Genomic DNA, 21,736 nt, shown 5'->3' on the forward strand with positions numbered 1-21,736 from the left:
TATGTGTGAATGTTAAGACAGTAAATCTTAAGTGTTCTCATCACAAAAGAAGAAACAACACATGTGATACAATAGAGGTATTAACTAATGCTATGTTGGTAATCATTTTGCAATATGTAAGTGTATCAGATCAACACATTATACACCTTAAACTTTCACAATACGGTATGTCAGTTATATCTCAATAAAGCTGAAACAAAATGAAGAAAAATTTAAAAATGCAAAAAAAGTTCACATGGTAATTTGGTATTTGAAGGTTGGAAAGGACTCCTAACACTCTCTTCTAAAGTAGAATCTGACAAAGTGCCTCATTCTCTGTTGTATTTCCCATGCCTAGTATAATACTGGCACATAAGTGCTCAGAAAATAGTTTTTGGTTGAATAAAATAAAATGATTTTGAGAAGTTCAGATTTCAGAAATTAACTTTTAGAAGCCCTAGAATTTCTTATTACCTTATAGCTATCTGAATTTCTGAAATAATATCTACAAGAAAGATAAAATTATGCTTCTTTAAATTTTTACCAATACTTTGATTTTTTGATCTTTCCTATTTAAAAATATCCACCTGTCTTCTTGTAAGTCAGGAAGCTTGAGTACTCAGGCTCCTTTCTTTCTCTGCCCCATGGATTTTGACAGAAAACTCCATCCTGGGGAAAAAATAGTTGAGCTGAAACTTCAAATAGAATCTCATGAGTCATACACACGTCTGGTAACATAAGGGAGACAAGGAGAGATGTGCAAGTACAGAAGATAATGGGAAGGGAGTTGCTTAATTTTCTTCTCCTCATTGTAATCAGGAAATAGTCCCTTCCCCACTTTTATTTTTTTAAACAATGTATGTCACCAGCTAGAAGAAATTTAATGATGAGTCAATTTGAGGAAGCAGGAATTTGATTTCTAAATACTTAGTTCTTTATCGTTAGCAGAGATTCAACAGTGACATTTAAAAATTATTCTGTTCCTGTAACTTGGTTACTCTTTAAAATAAAAGGACGATGTTGTGACGAGACGTACACGTACGTGGTAATTCATGTCAACCATGCACTTACTACAAACTCTCAAATGCTTCCCCACATAAATCACTTCTGAGACCTAAGAATCTAACTCATTAAAATTTACCTGAGGTTCCTGTAACCTTTTCTCAGGAAGCAACAGCAGGTATAAAATGTGCAGTTTTTTTTAATGTGTGCAAAGCTTTAATTCCAGTCTATAACAGAAAACTTTTTTGTAAGTAGTTGAAAGCCTGGCAGAGGGTAGGAGGGAAAGTCATGGAGTTTTGAAAGTATGACATAGTGGATTATGGCAAATTAGAAATTTGTCACAGAACACTGGTGGAGGAGATGCCAGGCTGAGTCCGATTTTCTCCGTGTTTAGGCAACAAACTGGTTATCAATTCGGCTCCTTTGAAAATTGCCCTAACATTTTTGGCCACTAGGTCATTAGCACTCACTTCTCCCAAATGCAGCAATGATAATAGTGAGTCAGTTTGCATATGGTGTAGCTGGTATTATACTGTTTATTGCTAGTGATAATTTCATAAGCTGAGTGTCAAGTGTTGGGGGAAGGATCTCACATTATTCTGTTGCTTAATAACCACCAATGACTGCTTTTCAACTACCGAATAAAGTAAACATCCCTAAGCATGACATGCAAAGCCCTCTGGGATCTGGTATTTTGCATAGATCTCATCATCTTGCTCTTCTCCCCAGCTCGATCCTACATCACTATTCAGACCCACCTCTCCCTCCTTTTTGCCACCACCGCACCTTTTGGAGTCTCTGTTACTGCACTCATCACAGTACACATTTATTCAGAAGTTAATCTCCTTGAGAGAAGGGGCCATGATTATTTTTGTAACAACAGTACCCAGTATATTGTTGCAGTGTCACAAATGTTTGTTGAATTAATAAATTCATGCTCAATCCTTTTTTTTTTTTTTTAAAATAAAGCATAGCTACTAAGTCATACACTTGACATATGTGATAGGCAGATTCTAAGAATGATCCCAATGGCCCTCACTTTTGTGTAATTCCCCCACTTCTGAGATACCACTCCCATGATTATATTATGTTGTATGGCAAAAGGGAGATAATCTGGGGAGGCATTATCTAATCTCACATGCTTTTTAGAAGCAGAGTTTTAACTGGCTGGTGGGAGAAAGGAAATGAGAGATCCCAAGCTTGAGGACATCTGATGCATCATTACTAGTTTTGAAGAATGCTGGTGACCTCCAGGAGCTAACAGTGTTTCCCAGCTGACAGCGAACAAGGAAATGGGACTCTCAGTCCTACAACTGCAAAGGAACTGGATTCTGCCAACAACCTGAATGAATTTGGAAGCTGATTCTTCTAAACCCTTCAGATAATGGACCAGTCTCCTGACATCTTGATTTCAGCCTTGTGAGACTCTAAGCAGAGAACCCAGTCACATCATTCCAGACTTCTAACCCACCCAAGGGGAGATAACAAATGGGTATTGACAAAACCCAGGATGTTTTTAGTAATTTGCTTTGCAGCAACAGGACTAGTACAACCCGTGGGTAACTTCACCAGACAAACTGGAAACAAACGTTCTGCTCGGTTTTGGTTTATTTATTTATTTAATGGAAAATAGGCATTTCCACATCAGACTGATGCTTGTTAACGAGGCAAGAATGCTTAGTGCAAGACAGTGTGGTCATTTCAAATAAAGTAACAAATTAGTGTTGGGTACACTCCACATTTCATGCACTAGGTGGGCTTCTGGCTGAAATTCAGTCATGGACATGATACATATAGTCAGAGTATCTTGATGTTCTAGCTCATGACATCAGAGCCATAATTGCAGACAAACATTTTATGTCAAAGAAGTCAACACAGTAGCCTCAAAGTGTGGATATTCAGGGGGCTCCTGTTGTAGTGAGTATATTTATTTTCTAGTTACTGAAGTTCTGTTTGGTTCTGTGTCAAATATGCCTGGCATTTAAACATTTAAACATTTTTTGGATAATGTCTTCTCTTATTTTTAAGAAATTGATCCTAAATGCTTTTAATGCTTTAAAAAAACTTCCACTTATGGCAATTAGACAATTGGAAATTTGAACACTGGATATTTAATAATATTAAGGAATGCTTTAGATATAATATTGTATTTTTTTTTAAAAAGTCATTCCTTTTAGAGATTCATACGTAAATGCATATGGATGATATAAAGGATTTGCTTTCAAGTAATACTGGATGGAGGGAAGTGGATGGGAGTTTGGATGGGGTCATGGGTTGGCTGTGGGTTGATGGTTGCTGGGCTGGGTGTTGGGTATATGGAGGTCATGCAAAAATGTTTTGTCTTTGATGTATCCAAAAGAATATTTGCTGATTTTTATATAGCATTTGTAATGCTTTAGTACTGGTATTTTCCAGGTAACTAGTCAGTTGTATGGCTAGGAATGGAAGTATTAAGGTTTGGACTTGGTGAAGTGACTTCATGTTAAGTAAGGCATGCTTTTCTTGAAGCCATGTATATATACGTATAGTACTCTAATGGCCTGAAAACATTAACATAATATTATCAAAATGCTGAATTTATAGTCTCTTTAATCTCGTGGAACTAGAGATAGTAGGCAACAGATGATGGTCGCTCATGATTGTGGTAAACCCTTCTAGTATTTATTATAGAGCTTCAGAGCACACTGAAGCATGGTAGGTCCCGTGGAGGACACAAAAAGTTAAAATAAAATATCTGGACATTTCACATAGGTAGCCAAGACCTCCTTCCAATACACATAGCGCTGAGGTAGGCTGGCCTCCGATACTATACTTCCACATCTTTAGGGTATGCTCAGCATCAGAAGAAAATTAGGACTGGGAAGATCATATTACAAAGGTTTTTTTTTTTTTTTAAGAATATGCATTATTTGTGGTTGGAATAAATATTTTTAGTAGCTTTTTGTTGATGAGGACAGTGGTGAAATCTGTAGAGGGCATGCCATAAGCGAGGTTTGTGTTTTGGGGAGTGGGGTAGGGAAGTTTTGGGACTAGTAGGACAGTGGCTGAGCTCTGTGGTCCTCTTGTGTTCCTCCCTGTACCACGTCAGCCGCTCCTTTATGAAATGGCTGAACTAGTATTGAATTGGTATGAACTAGAAGGCTGCCAAATTGTTGGCCTGCTAGGGGGTGTGCACACATGCACTGGCCCGTAAATTGTTACAAAACCAGTAAATACTCTACAGCATTTAGGAGCAATTCTAAAACATGAAGAACATTTAGGATTCAGAGAGTTAAGACCATGGTAGGCCATAAAAATTAGTACAGGAGATGTTGAGACTGAGGTAGACATCAAGAGAAGTGGAGAAGTTACGTTTTCCTGCAGGGGTAATTGTTCTGCGGGGAGATGCGTGGCAGAGCGGGGAATCAATGAAAGAGAAGCCCAGCTGGCACCGGGGCTTTGGATAAGGATGTGAGCAAATGAGACAAGACCAGCTGGTGGAGAGCCTGAATTCCTGCCGGAGAGAGGTTTTAGAGTTGATCTAATAGACAATAGGGAGCCATTCGCTTTTGTTAAGCAGGTGGTGCTAATTAATTGAGGATAATCACGAGTCAGCTGTTCAGCAACAAGTTAGTAGCTGAAGAGTTTTAGTTTATTAAAGAAGATTTGCATCAGAGAAGTGTTTCCCCAACTGGTCTGAGAAGAATCCCTTGGGGGCACGTGTTAAAAGTGCAGGTTGGCAAGCCCCTCTTCTGGCACTGGTGTTTTAGTGGATCTGGGGTAAAAACAGTATTTTTAAAAGCTCACAGAGTGAGTCATTTGTGCATAACTCTCTTCTAGTAGTTAGAAAACCTATTTAATAACAGATTTAGTGTTTGCTCTGACTTTCAGTAGGATTAGGCAGTAAAGACAAGGTGGTAAGAGAGACCTTTGGTGAACTTCATTTAAACAATTTAGCATTCATTTAATGGCTTTAAATGAATCCCCAACTTTTTGAGTCTTTTCTCTCACTAACAAGTTTCTGAATTGCGGTATATAGAACAAAAAGGAAAGCATCTGTTCAGCTTAAAAGAAGACACTATGAGATATTGCCAGCATTACTAGATAGTTAATGAAATGTCCAGTCTTTGTTCTCAGTATTACACTTATTTCTGCAATCAGCTGAGAATAGTTCTACTTTCAACCAGCAGAGAGAGCTGTAACTCTTGATATAAATAGCAGTCTTTTTCTCCAGGCAGAAAAAACTCCACCAACCTATAGTATATTATTGAAATCTTATACCCCAGAATTGATAATTAATATCCCAGAAATGAAATGTGGTATTTCCGTCATAATTTATAACTTGGGTCTTGTACATACATAGTTTATGGTACTGTTTTTGCCTTGCCTCCCAGTACGAGCTCCCTTGCCAATGGAAATGGACTACTTTACCAGGATACTTTTGGCCCTTTCTTTCCCACCCACATTCATGCAGGCTTTCCCCTTTTTCTGGAACAAAAGGTTATCATTTGCCTAAATTGACTTGCTTGCTTGAGATCTAATTCAGAAACAACCTTTTAATGAATCCTTCTCTGATCTCCCACCTCTCAACTTGTATATCATGGCATCTCACAACCCCGAACATAAGTACTTTGATTGCAAAGATTTTTTTCTTATTCATATTCATAACCATAGAACACAGTGTCAACTCAGAGTGGCTGTTCAACAACTGAAACAGTCAAAATGTAACACGGGGTTAAATTATTATAATATGAAGGATTACTATCTTTGAGCCCAATAATGGTTGTGAAATTACCTACATCAGTCTTGCACTAATGTGTTGACAGTGATTTTTTTTTACTCATTCTAAAAAAGAAAATAGTTGTAAGAGAGAACTTTGTGCTAATTAGAAACTTAAGGATTTAAAAATAAAAATTGGAGGAAACACTTGAAAGATCTTTAAGTGTCTTAAAATAATTCTTCGAGTTATTAAGAGACATTATGTCGTTAAGAAAATTCTCTTGCAGAGTGATTATGGATCCCTTACAAGGAAAAGAATGTATTATTTTAAAAGATGCATTTTGTGGAATCAAGATGTAAGTTATACAAAGATGGTACCCATACTATTCATGGTTTAGAACAATGAGTTTATCCCTATACTTTGCCTTTGAAAAGGACAGGAAAAGTGTTGGATAGGTACTTCCCTGTTTGAGTAGACAAACTGTGTGTACTAATTACCTACAGGACTGGTTACCTTAAACCAAACCTAGGGTAGTTTTCTACAATTTGTTTTTACCTTTTGACTTACTAACCTAGAAAAGATAGAGCAAACATTTATAATTTTTCTCTATCAAAATGTAAATACTTTACAGTTTTTAAAGTGTCCTTCAAAGAGTTGAAAGTCATGTTGGACAACCTTATAAGTTCTGTTCTACTCAGTGTGGGATCACATGAGTATGTGGAAAGATGAAATTATACTGTTGTAGCCAATTTAAAAGTGTACTAGTCTAAGACAACTGATTCACATGCACACACACTCGCACACACACACACAAATGACACAAAGTTGAAATAATTTTAATCTTATTAGTAATAAAGAAATACAATTTGTAGTAACAATGTGATATAATTGTTCTCCTATTAGCTACAATTATAAAAGGTACTGCTCACTGTTGGCAACACTTCATAGGCTGTTGGTAGATATGAAAATTGGTGCACTCTCTCTCTAGGAAGGCTCTTGGTAATGGTTATGTATATTACAGACCTTAAAAAGTTCTACACTTTACCCAGTGAGAGCCCTTTAATAAAGTCTTGGTCAACAGGCCCTGTGGGCCCAGGGCTTGCCTTTTCACATGGGATCTTTCATTTCTGGCCCTGCTGTTGCCTCCTGTTGAGACCTACTCCCATCCCCACCCTACATTTGAACCCCTAGTCCTCTTGTGTGGATGACCTCATGGCGGTCATAACAATCTGTACAAGCTGAAGCTGCTATAATAAGATACCATCAATTGGATGTCTTATAAACAACAGACATTTATTTCTTTATTTTGGAGGCTGTGAGCCTGAGATCAGGGATCCTGCAGATTCTGTGTCTGGTGGGGTCCCTCTTCTTCATCAGTGACAGGATCTTCTCACTGGATCCTCAAATGGTGAACGGGGTGAGGGGGCTCTCTGGTATCTCTTTGTGGGTTCCACCTTTATGACCTAATCACCTCCCACAGGCCCCACCTCCAAATTCCATCACACTAGGGATTAGGTTTCAATTTATGACTTTTGTGGGGCAACATTCAGTCTCTAGTGCACTGGGGAGGGAGGAGCCTAGAGACCTGCTTTGCTTCCATTCTTGTGGCCTGGACAGAGACATTTTCTTCATCCTGTTTCCAGGTGACAACTGAGAAAGATTGGAGATTTCAAGATTAGGAACTACATGTCCATCTGTACTGCCCCCTACAGTGGACTGGATGGAAGCACAAAGAGCCTGTGGAAAAGAAATAAAGCTGGCAGTAGATTCAGCCTAATGCTTCTGACAACTCTTACACTCCCAGATCCTTGGTTGGAGGGAGGCTATAATCGAAGATTTTCCTATAATTATAGTTTTCTCTGAGAATAAGATCCACTCCATCCCTCACCAAGCATGTCTTATGCATACTGTCTCTTACAGATGTTCAAATTTGAAATATATTTTCACAAAAACTTTAAAATTACTAATCTTTCAACTTAAACAAAATTGGGGACTATGAATTCTAAATTGAACAATTTTTTTCTGACACCCTGCTGTTTTACAAATGAATCTTCCAAATTGTATTTGGCAATTTTGTAGAACTTTTGGTATTCTATCCACTTTCAGCCTTCTTCCGATATATTTAATTAATTTTCTTACTGTATTCCAATAGAATAATATATTTCTGCTTTATTTCTTATGGTTATTTAAATCTTAGGGTATCACGTATCTGGTTCTTACCTGTTCAAAATGAATCCAGATGTTCACCTACCGAAAGGGTGCCAGTTTTTTTTTTTTTCTATCATAGATTTAACTTTGGAGAATAAACTTGGAACAATTCTGTAGGGACTATTGGTTGCAGATGGCTGAGTGATAATAAATCCTCAGGCTGAGATACAGTCCTTCTGGAATGCAGCACTTGAACTGATTTTAATAATTTAAGATACTCTACTCTGCATCATCCAAGTAAACAAAGTAAACAAAAGGTATCTTTTGCTTAAGTATTTATTTAAAAAAAAAAAGAACAGAAATAGACTCACAGACAGAGAATACAGACTTGTGGTTACCAGGGGGGTGGAGGGTGGGAAGGGATAGACTGGGATTTCAAAATTGTAGAATAGACTACACTGTATAGCACAGGGAAATATACATAAAATGTTATGATAACTCACAGAGAAAAAAATGTGACAATGAGTGTGTATATGTCCATGAATAACTGAAAAATTGTGCTGAACACTGGAATTTGACACAACATTGTAAAATGATTATAAATCAATAAAAATGTTAAAAAAAAAAAAGATGTGTAATTAACTTATGACTTCTTAATTGTTTTCTTACTCTTAATTTAATACTCTGACATCTTCTCCAAGAATGTTGCTCCTTTTTTCCAGGCCATAAAGTAGTTCAATTTCTTTCATATTAAAAAAAAAAACCCTCTTCCTGCAGAAAACATTACTTGTATTCCTATGCTGAGTTTTTGTTAGGCTCTCTTACTCATCATCATATTTGCCACACAGTGTTGTAATTATTTGTTTACACATCTGAGCTCCTTAGAGGCAGGGACTGTTTCTTAGCAATTTTTGCGTGCCCACAGATTAGCAGAGTGCCTGGTATATAATAGATGTTCAATAAAGAATGAAGGATAGTCCTTTAAGTCAGAGTTTTATATAAAGTCATGTATACTGTCCAGTGAAGGATAAAGGAAGGATTTAGTAAGGTCTTTGTCTTAGTTAAAAATGTTTAAAACTATTTTATAAGCAAAAGGGAGGTTATACATTTCTGAATTACAGAAGAATTTAAACACAACTTTTAAATGCTATAGTAGTACATGAAATATTTTTTCTTATGTTGTTAATTTTATAAAATAGGGCCCCAATGAAAACCTGATGACACATTCAAATTGGGATAATTCATGGGGCAGAGGAGGATGCTTTGTAAAGGGATTGTAGAAAGGGGGTGGTCAGCATGTAGAGAAATTCTAAGAGATAGTGCAGTACTTTGGGGCTAATACAGCAGGGGTGTGGCCACCTCTAGGACCAAAGGGAAGAGTGGAGATAGGAGTATTGGAAGTTGGAAGGAGAAAATTATGTGCTTTGAGGAAAACTGTGACCTTTTCTTTAGGGACATGGCCATCCTGAGGCAACCCAGCTGTACTCTCCTCTGTTATTTTGATCTCCAACAGCCAGCCAGGAAGCAAGAAACCACAATGGCTGACCTCTCATGGCATCTTTGGAGAATGATGGAGAGTGGATTTGGAGGGTGAATGGAAGACAAAAGTTGTGGTAATCCTGCTTATTATAATGAAGGTACTTGCTCTGTGGAATAGCCACACTGTTTAAAGAAAGCCATAAAGTCAACAAAGGCCCACTATACAGTGCTTGCCTTGTATTTGTTTTTATTTAAGTGCAATTAAAATAATCCTGAGCTTCAGGGACTGCACTGGGTGACAAGAAATGATGAGCCCATGAAAACCTTCCATTGTATAATATCAGCCAGAATTGGGTGAACTGAGTACAGGAGATTGCATTGCTTTTGACCTCAAGTCCACCTTCATATAGAGTTCAGGGCCACATTTGCACTAATGGGATATTTTATCCCATAAGGGAATACACTTCTCAAAACACTAAAATGCTTTCCTCCTGCCTTGGTCTTAATAATGCAGAGATTTCTCCAACTGGGTTCACTGTGTATTGCATGCAACATAAAAATTCTTTCAAATACTGTACTATCTTAGTCTACCTCCTTCAGTTTAAATGTGAGCAATGCTTTAGTTCTGTGACAATTCTTTTTATGCTCTGTATTGGACTTAAGTCTGTAACAATTTCCACATACCTGGCTAAAAAGAATATTGATGTCTAACTTTGAGAACAGAGCATTTTATACATGCTGATTTCAACAAATCACAGGTATAAAGCATATATGTGATACTTCCCTGAAGTTAGCATGCTGACATAGCAAATAAATGTCTTTAAAGTTACGTAAGCATAGAAGAGAAAATACAGTATAGTATTCTGACAAATATGCCAATGGTCCTCAAACAGGAAAAGCACTCAATTTAGGCAGTGGACTTTGGACTGAAACCGGTGGTTTAAAGGCACTAGGCCATTTGCAAAACTGGTAGATTCAAATTTGTATGTCATCGCAAACAGTATGTCCCATAATTACAAAAAGCATTCTATTTAAAGTTGGAAAAGTCTGAAGCCCTTTGGAAGTTAACCACGTGTTAAATAAAACTTCATACAGTAAGAAGGGATTGCCAGTTTGGTTGGTTTTGTCACAGTTGGATAGGATGGAACTGACTAGTTCTCACCTAAAAGCCATCTCAACTAGGTAAGAATATATTTTTGATTCAGCACATCACTATTTCTATAGGTTTTTAAAAAGCAAATACAATGTTTAATCTTTTAACTAAACAGTTATGAATACAAGCTAATATTTAAGAGGAGCCTTTGCAAAGGGAGCGAGTTCTGAGTCAATTGATCTGATTGCATTTTAGAAAGGGGGCAGCATAGTATAACGGAACTCATCTAGAAAGAGGAGATCTAGGATCAAATTCTTAACATTTTTCCGTGTAATTAGAGGTGGTGGTTAATAGCTTGGGCTCTGGGGACTGGCCACCTGTGTTTGAATCCTAGGTCAATCCCTTTCCTAGTCATGTGAACCCAGAAAAATTACTTAGCCTTTCTGTGCTTCAATTTTCTTATTTGTAAAATGAGGATCATAAATTCCTGCTAAATAGCATCATAATGGGCCTTAAAAGTTAATATGTATAGAATTCCTGGAATAGTGCTTATTGTATACTACATATTATTATGTAAGTATTAGCAATTATTATTAATGATTGATTTGAATTGAATACCATTTTATTCACTGACTTGAATTACTGTGCAGGTTACTTAATCTCAATACAGTGCAGTGTGATTAACATAAAATATGTGAATGAGTGCCTCTTCTCATTCTTAACATCTTTGTGACTATGTATTTATGCAACAAACATTTATTGAGTCTCCTCTCAATATTGGGCCTGTGACAAATACTGGGAAATACATCATAAGAAAGACTTATTTCCAGGTATCAGGAAGTTCAGAGTCAAGCAGGCTGTGCTCTTACGCTGTCATATCACCTCGTGGTGGTGCTACAGTGGGGTCCTATTGTTGGGGGATGCCCCAGCTACTATCTTCTGGATGGTTCTAGCTCCAAAAGTGTCTTGTAAGTCTTGTATGTCTCCACATTGTCAAGGATGTCCTATCTTAAATATCATATCATATCACTTATATGTGGAATCTAAAAAATGATACAAATGAACTTATTTACAAAACAGAAACAGACTCACAGACATAGAAAACAAACTATGGATACCAAAGGGGAGAGGTAGGGGGAAGGATAAATTAAGAGTTTAGGATTAACGGACATACACTACTATGTATAAAATAGATAAACAAGGATCTATTGTAGCACACAGGGAGCTATATTCAATGTCTTGTAATAACCTATAATGGAAAAGAATCTGAAAAAGAATATATGTATATATGTGTATAAATGAATCACTTTGCTGTACACCTGAAACTAACATAACATTGTGAATCAACTACATTTCAATTAAAAAAAAATGTCCTGTCTTATTCTTCAAGTCCTGGAGATCTCTTAAGGTTTGAAATTTGAGGTCAATAATCCTGAATTGTATCCAGACAATAGCACAAGACATGAGGGTCCCTCTTAGACACGTCACCTAGAGCAGAGTGTGGGCAGTGGGCAACCCCACATCCCAGTCCTTCCTTCTCTATTCTTATTAGCAGCCTTTACGCCCATGACTGACCCACACCAAGACACTGTCAGGATGGTATCTTTAGTGCCAAGGAACAGGACTTGAAGGCAAAGCATCTCTGGACTTTTGCCTCACTTCTCATTTCTCTTAGGATCCTTTTCCTGAGTCAGTTTATAAAGGGTGATTTTTATGAACAGAAATGCCATGTGTTTGATTGATTCACTCATTACTTAAAATGTGTGTTTGCTAACATTAATATCTGGAGCTCCCTTGGGTCTGATTATATTGTGCAACCATTCTGCCCATTTTCCTTCATGTGTTCATGCCTCTTCTGGTGCTTAGCAGTTGTTCAGTTCATGCAAGATATTGCAATCGCACAAATGTTTATGGAAGTAACTTGAGTTCTTGGGTGATGTTATCCTCATCAGCCTTCAGAGAGGGCTTTATGTGTGCTTTTGCCAGCCCCTTATGAGCCCTAGCAATCCTGGATCATCCCAGCCCAATTTCACAGACCGTGATGCTTGGAAGCTGGATTCTATTTCCTGTGACGACGTTAGCTTCTAGTTCACCCTGCTTCAAGGGCTTTGGGTTTCAGCCTAAAGAAAGCCCCTCCTCCCCCATGTGACAGTTCCATACTCAGTCTCCCTCCTCCTTGTCCTACTAGGTGGTCAAAAGTGTTTCTCAGCCTTTCAGCCTCTTGGCTACTCCCACTGGAATAAGTGTGTTACTTCTAGTGGAGAAGTGGCCTCAAAACCAAGAAGAAGGAGGAGGAGTAGCAGGAGGGAGGGAAGAAGACAGGGAAGAAGACAGAGGAGGAGGGTGGAGAAAGGGAAGAGAAAATGGAGGAGTGGAGGAAGGAAAGAAGAAAAGGGAAAGAGAAATGTTACAAGGCAAGTTTTTATCATTGAAGGAGTGTTAACCATTGGAAAAATGATAGTTCCAGGGTCAGGGCAACATTGCAGGGGGTCTTGAGTGACCAATAAATCTATGTCCTTTTTATTTTATATTATTACTTTTTAGTGGAGGGGGTAATTAAGCTTATTTGTTTGTTTATTTAATGGAGGTCCTGGGGATTGAACCCATTAAATAAATAATCCTGGGGATTGAACCCAGGACCTTGTACATGCTCGACTTGCTTTCTGCCACTGAGCTATACCCTCCCCCACCCCAAGGTCTTTGGATTTACCTTGAAGTTCATTAAGGAACACTAAAAAAAAAAAAAAAAAAAAAAAAATTCTCCAGCTAATTCACTGGCCAAATTGTAGAAAGAGCACTTTTTCAACTTTCAGATGACTGTGTGATGAGTTAATTAGAGACTCCTTTGTGGACACTACGATGCAGTAAAGTGAGCTGATGTGAAGGAGATGGGAAGAAAGGAAGGAAGAGAATAAGGAAGGATGGAAGTTGGGAAATATTTTTGCTCAGATTTAGTCTTCTTTACTGTTGGAATATTTTTACTACTACTAGATAAAGAGAGGAGTTTGAAAGATGAGGAGATTAAGAGTTGCTCACTAAGTTGTAATTGTTTTTGTCCTTTTCTCATGGTAAAGAAAATTCTACAAATGAGAAAATTGAATGTTTACAGGTAAACGGTGGCACTTATAGGTTAAAGGTGAAGTTTCCTGTACCCTTATCTTTCAAAATTACTTTCCATTGTGACCACTGGTCTCACTGTTGGATGAATTCAGGACTATTTCCTGTTTAACATATTTTTGTTATTGTGGTAAAACATACCGAACGCAATATTTGTCATTTTAACCATTTGTAAGTGTACAGTGGCATTAAGTATATTTACAATGTTCCTGTACAATACATCTGCACATATTGAGTTTGTTTTATTTCATTTTTTTTTTTCATGTACAGAATTTTACATTTTTAATACTTGGTTAAACAAAATACATCTTTTGCAAACAAACCCAACACAGGGCCAATGAAAAAAGGGGAATAAAAGCAAGAAAAACAAAAAAAACCTAGGGTTGCCCCTTACTGGGCATCAGGGTCAGGCCTGCCCCTCTTCCTTGAAGGAAGTCAGGCTTTTTGCCCTTGGGCATCAGCGTGGGTCCCTGTTCCTAAGCACTGGAATTGGATACAAACAGAGAAACCAGCCCTGAAATGTTTTTAAACATCTTTGCATATCCCATTGGCTCATGGACTCCAAGTGCATGGGGACTCCTTTGAAGTGCCATTTGCACAGGCCCAAGCAGATTGGTGGAGAGGAGTTTCCTCCTCCTCCCAGGAAACGGCTTACATCACTGACAGTGCCAATGGACCCAAGATCCTGCTTGTGACAATCAGCAAGGTTGGCCTTAACTTCCAGCTGGTGGTGGTTGGAATGTCCTCGTGCAGGGGGAAAGAGCTCCCTGTGGGGCCAAGCAGGTCTGGTGTAGAAAATGGTGCAGAAGAGACTGCGGCCAGTTGCTGAGAGGGTGTAATGCGGTAGCCGCTTGGTGGCCTGTTACTCAGCATAAAAATGGCCTTGTTGGATTGATACATGTGCAGAAAAGTGCTGGGGTAAACATGCACTCCAGTCACAGTGGGGAGAGAGCCGCAGCCTCATCCCGTTAAGCTTGCTCAAGTTTGACATGCAAGTCCCAGGCTGGCTCTGCTGCTGGAGAGAAGTCTGGCCAGTGGGGCAGCTTGCAGACCTGCCAAGACGATTGATCTGCAAGGGTGGACAGGCCGTCCCTGCCTGCCCACCTGGCTTGAGGCAGCCACAGCCACTTTGGTGACAGGCAGTGTGGTATGACACTTACTTCCCCTCCTCTTTTGTTTTCCAAAGTTATGGGGAGAAAAGTGGCCTACAACTATTTAAAGAGGTAGGGGGCAGGTCAATTCTGAGTTGATCTGTAAAGGAGACTATAGAGATGACAAACCCAAGTCCTAAACATAATGCACATATCCACCCAACTTGAGGGCTCTGCTCTTGTCACAATAGTGACTCCACACCTAGGACTTCTGCCAACTCTAGCTGCTCCCAGTCTCTGAAGACTTATCTTCACGATACTTTCCTTGCTCAGCTGTCTCAAACTAGTGGAATTTGATGTCAAAGGCAGTCATTCTTTTCCCTGATTTTGCCAGAGTGGGTCAACTGGGAATATTGCCCTTTTCCCTGTCTTGTCCCCCAGAGCCTCCTAAACCAGTGTGGTGCAGTGGCAGGGACAATGCCGGAGGGAGCCAGGGAGGCAGTCACGCTGCCCGTGCCTGCCCCAGCCTGGCTTTGGCCACAACCTCTTGGACACCTCCTGTCTCACTACAAAACTGCAGGCTTTAACCACCTGGAGTGGAATATTAGAGAACTTTTCATTATAAAATTCCAAGGATAGCCATAAACCACCTTTAAAAATGGGGTCGGGGGGCAGGAAGGGTTGGAGACAGCATGCTGTACTTCTGCTGTGGTTCTGGAGATGGTTTCCTGAGAGGCTTTTCTGCTTTGGGTCCTTCAGGCCAGCCACACGGGCTTTGCATGTACAGTGTCTTCAGACCCACTGGCTGCCAGGAAAGGGGAAGTGGAGGCAGCATCTCCAGAGGAGTCAGAGCAGCAGTAAACTCCAGCAGAGCCTCTGTCAAGTCCTCACAGAAATGGGGAAAATAAGCTAGGACCCACGTTTCTTTCTTCTCCCTTAAACACGGCAAGGGTCTTCCATAGCTTGCCCTAAGCACACAGAACTCCTACTTTCCTTTCCCAGGAACGAGGATCGCTGGCTGGTTCTTATAACAAACAGTCCACACGTCTGTCCTATTGCACTGCCAAATCTGAGGGGAAAACCCCGATGAGATGTTTGGGGAAGTGGCAAGGGCAGAGCCACTGTATAGGCCACAGCACATCACAGAGGATTTAGAGGGTGGAGGTGAGGGGAGGTTGGGCAGAACTGCCTTACACGTCAGCCCTCCAGCTCTAATGGGCCTCCACCTTTTCTGGTACCACCAGCAGAAGTTCGCAGTTCTTTCCTCGCAAATGATGTTTTAGAAATTTCCTGAGCTCTCACCTCCAATCCATTCTGGCATCTTCAGTTTGGGGTCAAGGTGTAGTAGGCCCCTCCCACCTCTCGAACACAGATCCAGTGCTGCCTTTTGAGTGGCAGCTTCAGTGGACCCCAGCACAGGCTGGAGGGCAGATTCACGATGAAGCCCATAACGTTACTGAGAGCAATGGCACCCACATCCCTGCGCTTGTCCCACCAAACAGCTTCATAGCCTTTGGTCTGAAGTGCTGCCATAATGACGTTCACATTGTAGTTCCCATTTCCCAGCATGCTCTTCTTGTGGGGAGTCACCATGGTGTTTGGAGACAACCTCTGGAAAACCTCTTGCAGCGTATCCTGGATGAAGGCATTGTTGTCCTGGAAGACTTATTGAGGGCATGCGGGGCACAAAGCTCCCTGCGCTGTTTCTCATGGAGGATATGTGGGGGTGCTGCCTGGGGCAGCTCCACTGATTCAGATTTGGCCTTGTCTCCTTTCCATGGCACGCAACTCGTGTTTTTCATTTTAGATTCCAGAGGGGGCTAAAAACACCCCACCCTTCCCTCCTGAGGAGGAATGTATGCTTCTCAGTCTTTCCAGAATTCCTGAGGTCCACATTATTTTCTGGTGTCCATGATTTATGCTTTGTCACGGGAAGAAAAGGTTGGAATCAAAAGGAAAAATAATCCCCCCTTTTCTCTCTTCTTGATGGAAAGATAACTTTTGGATTAGTGTATTTCACCACCACTGTCAAAGTGCAGAAGTTTTAAAAAATTGTATAAAATCTAAGACCTTGTTTTCCTTTTCACCTTCCTCTTCCACCTCCTACAAAAAAACCCCCCATGAATTTCTTGCTGTATTTTTCTCTCTGCAAATGTCAACCAGGCCTCAAAGCAGGAGGACTGAACGAAATCGGTCACATCGCTCTTTTTCTTCCATTTCTTTTGAACCACAACGCCACTGACCCAGGAGACAAGGCCTAGGTGGTGGATAAAATGCAAATTTACTGTATCTATTGAAATAATCATTTGACATTTTTCCTTTGTTAATATGTTGAATTACACTGATTGATTTTTTTTAACGTTAAACCAAACTTGCTTTCCTGGGGAAAGGGAAATTCACTTAGTCATGGTGTACTTTTTAAAGTATATACATTACTGTGTCTGATCCACTTAGCTATGATATATCACTTTTTGATATACTGCTGGTTTGATATATCTTGTTGATTTTTGTATCTTTGATTATAAGGGATATTTGTCTGTAGTTACATTTTTTGAATGTTTCTATTAATTTTTCTTTTGCTTCTTTAAAATTATGCTGGCTTTGTGAAATGAGCTGAGCTTTTTGCCTCTCCTATTTCCTGAAAAAGTCCTATGTAGGACTTCTTATTATTTCTTCCTCAAATGTATGAAAGAATTCAGCATTGGAGACATCATGGGCTAGAGGTTTTTTTTTGGTGTCTGAGAAAGTTTATGATGACATAAACTTTTTTTTGCAGATACAGACTGTTTAATTTTTAGAATTCTTCTGTGTCAGTTTTGATACATCATATTTTGGAAGGAGTTATTCCATGTCAGTTTTCAGGTTATTTGAGAAAACATAACCAATAACATTCCTGTTTTTTTCCTTTATCTGTAAATTCCTTTAAATATTTATATAATTTGTGGTATGTTTTCCCTTTTAATTTCTGATGTTGGTAATTTATGCTTTCTCTTTTTTCCTTAATCAAACTTGCTGGAGGTTTATTAATTTTATTAATCTTCTCAAAGAACCTTATTTTCACTTTGTTGATTTTCTCTATTATTAGTCTATTTCTTGCTCAGTTGATCTTTATTCTTACACTTATGTCTTCTTTCTTATGTTTAATTTGCTCTTCTTTTCCCCCCTAGAATATAGAAATTGAGATAATTGATTTAAAATATTTCTACTTTTCTAACATATTGAATCTCAAAACCTTTACTGGGTTGATTATCATTCAATTTGAATTATTTTCTAATTTTCTTACAGTTTTTTTTTTGTGACCCATGTGTTATTTAGAAATTATTGTTTACTTCCCAAATATTTGTGCTTTTTGGAATGTATTTTCACTTTTTCCTCTTAATTTTGAAGGACATTTTTTGCTGATTATGTAGTTGTATAATAGAGCTTGGTAAACGATGGCTCCATGGGCCGAATCTGGTTGATGGATTGTTTTGCTATGACTCCTGATCTACGAATGGTTTTAATACTTTAAAATGTAAAAGATAAGGAAGTGATGTATCAAGCAATGTTATAAGTGCCTCCTATGCAAGATCTCAGGCAGCCCTTACAGTAAAGCTAGAAGACGTGTGCTGTTTTTATACTGGAAACATAGAGTTCACTCTTGGCTTCTCATACTCTTTATCAAGTCAAGCAAATTTATTTCTATTCTGAATGGATGATGAATTATCTCAAAAACTTGAGGTATCCATTTAGGTGATTATATTAATATAGTAAATTATATTGAAGTATTTTTGTATTTCTGGAGCACACTCTATTTTACCTTGATATGTTTATTGCTTAATTTTACCTTTATATATTTGCATATTTTACATAGGTGTGTGGTATTTTTAACCTACCCACTTGTGATCAAAATTATACTGACATCAATGAATAAGTTGGACGATGATCCTTTTAATAATATTTTCATCATCTGTGTATAGTGTTTTAAGATTTCATAAACATTTTTCTTCTACATTGCCTCATCAATCTCCAGATGATACACACATTTAATACATTAAGTGTCTTAGTCCACTTAGCTACTATAATGAAGTACCAGAGATTGGTATTCTGGAAACCAGGAAGTCCAAGATCAAGTCCATGCCAGCACTGTCATGTTTTGTTGAGGGACCTCTTGTGGGTTCAGACTTATCATTGTATCATCACATGCTGGAAGGTCTTGGGGAGCTCTGTGGGGTCTTTTTTATAAGAGCACTAATCTCATTCATGAAAGCTCCATGCTCTTGACTTAATCACCTCCCCAAAGTCCTACCTCCTAATACCATCACCTTTAGGATTTAGGATTTCAACATGTGAATTTTGGGGGGACACAAACATTCAGATTACAGAATTAACAGATTATTAACAGATTACCTTGTGCTTCTTAAGAAAAGCATTAATATTAAGATTCTGGCTTCCTGATCTATCTCTATGTAGCTTTAGGATGTACTTTGGCCCACTCATGCATTTTCTACTGGGCAGTTGCCACTACAGTATATACCCTTTGAAGACAAGTACCGTGTTCCTTTTGTTCTTTGTATTCTCAGTTTCTTACATAGTGTGTGGCAAGTCATTGAAACTTACTAAAAATTTGTTGAGTACGTGAAGTTACTTGTGGCTTGGGGGAAAGGATAGATTCTACTTCTCACTATTGACTGCTGCTTACTTTAAGTGTTTTCATACCTCTTTTTATAATCTTCCCTCTTAGTGACAACTAAACCTAGAAGAGAAGCAGGATTCTGGTTGTAAGAAAATGTAGCCGGGGAAAAACATGGTCACACTACCATGCTTTTCTGTTGCATCGGCAGGACCTGAGATGCTTATTCTCCATGTTTCGATTAGAGTAAGAGATGGAGAATAAGCCATTAGACATGCCACCTAGTTGGCTTCTTTGGGTGGCCGTTACTAGTTAAGGCAAGTTTTTCAATGTCAAGTCATAAAATGATAAGCATATGGTCTTATTATTAGTTTCCTCTGGAATCCAGTCTTTTAATATATGACAAAAATCTGTTACTGGTATTTTTTGAGCCAAAGAGTGTCTGTAGTCTATAAATTTAAATCTGATCTTGACTGTAATAGATGCCTCCTGTAGGTAGAAAAGATGTTCCTATTCACACTGGTACAGTTCCTTTGGATTATGATTTTCAGTGTCATTTTTTAAAATAAAATATTTTAATTTTCTTTCATCTGAGCCCCGCAAGCTTTATTTTTAGAACTAAAGATTTAATTCCAACAGGATATGTTTAGAACTCTCATGTACTGGCTTTCTGAAAACACTGAGTTTCATCTTATTATGAAAAGTGTAAACAGGTTACAGCTCAGAAACAGGTGTTAGAACACTCAGCTTTTTGAACTTCACAGGGATGTCTTCCAGCAGCGCACAGCAGACTGTTCACATGTGATTCCAAATAACACTGAATTTAAATCTCACATCTTTCTATCATTTTTTCCCCTCTTTTTCTGTTAGCTGGCAGTACACAATGTAAACTTCATTCATATATTAAATAAAAAAGCATCTCCTTCTCTATGTTGGCAATTATTTCCACAGGAATATGAACCCATGTTCAACTAAGCAAAGGAAATCTTCAAAGGAAAATTTTCACAAATAATTGTGATTTAGTACAAGCATGCCCCCCCCTTTTTTTAAACATGTAACAATGCTTACTGAGCATCTACTATGTGCATCTACTACTACACCACACATTCGTCAAAGGCTATGAGTACAATTGTAAATATGACAGGAAAGACCCCTCATCTCATAGAACTTGCATTATGAGGGAAGGAGATGAGCAAGCAACCAACCAAAGAATCATCTAACCAAACAACCAACCAACCAAGTCTTTCTAGTTAATGACAACTGTCATGAGGAAGATAACATAACGTGTGCTGGACAGTGATCTGGGAATGAGAGCATGGGAGGGTGTAGGGTAATCGGAGTGAGGACACTCGTTTTAAACCCTTGTTATTCTAAAGCATTTAAAAGCAATTTTTTGAAGTTATAACATTCCACACTTAAAAAGATGAATTTGAATTTTTAAAAACTAAGGACATTTTACCACATAAACAAAATAAAATAACATTATCATATTTAATAAAATTTATAATAATTACTTAGTGTTATCTAATAACAAATCCTTATTTAAACTTACCCTAGTATTCCCTAAATGTCCTTCATAGTTGGCTTGTATGAAAGTTACTGAAATCCAGGGCCATATGTTGAATCTTGTAAGTCTCTTTTGATGAAAAACAATTTCATGACACAGGACACTAACTTTGTCTTGTGGAATATTCTACCTCTTGGTTCCTGCCTCGTTTCCTTCTCGTGGTGTCACTAAATTTTATAGTGTAATATTCTGTATTTCCTGTAATCTAGAGTTTAGTTCCAAATTCTTAATAGATTGAGTTAAACTTTTTAGGTGGAATACATCGTAAGTGATGCTGCGTATTTCATAATACAATATAACTGAAAACACATGATACTTGGTTGCCCTCTCATCATTGACACACATTTGGCCACCACATTAGAGAGAGGACAACCTCATCCGTTCACTGCTCGTTAAAATTTCCCTTTACAATCACAAGATAATCTGTATGGTGTCCTGTGGCAGCATACACACATCCATTTCTCAATCAACCATTTGTGTAATGGCTTTAAAATCAATTTGTGATCCTTGTCTGAATACACAATTTTATCGGCCATTGGAAAATGATGACTCTTTTCTAATGTTATCCTTCCTTTTGTGATTAATACGTGGTCGCCTTATGCGAAGTAGAGCTTTTCCTCATGAACTGAGGACATGTGGTTACTTCAAAATACAGTTCCTACTGAAAAGAATAAGACCACGTATTTAATTATTCTTTTTGAGCTCTAATTTTCAAAGAAAAAGATGATTTAATAGTTAATGTAAAAAGCAACAATGAGTTTTTTTTTAAACGATTTTTTTTCCTTTTGGGAGGTATTATTATAGATTCATGGACTTTTTTTTTTATTGATTAAATATTTTGTCAATTTTTCCACAATCATACTATCTTATTCTTTTCAATGATTATAATTGTAACAGTTTTGGCGAGTGAAATTCTCTTAAAGCTGGTTTTCAAGTACTTTTAACATGG

At 38.2% G+C, this 21,736-nt stretch overlaps 1 pseudogene; it reads right to left on the reverse strand.

The window, feature by feature from the left end:
- Positions 1-15,798: 15,798 nt before the first annotated feature.
- LOC105078438 (josephin-1 pseudogene) lies at positions 15,799-16,410 on the reverse strand (annotated as a pseudogene).
- Between the last annotated feature and the right edge of the window lie 5,326 nt (positions 16,411-21,736).

This window comes from Camelus bactrianus, chromosome 35 (genome assembly GCF_048773025.1).
Source record: "Camelus bactrianus isolate YW-2024 breed Bactrian camel chromosome 35, ASM4877302v1, whole genome shotgun sequence".
Taxonomy (NCBI): Eukaryota; Metazoa; Chordata; class Mammalia; order Artiodactyla; family Camelidae; genus Camelus; species Camelus bactrianus.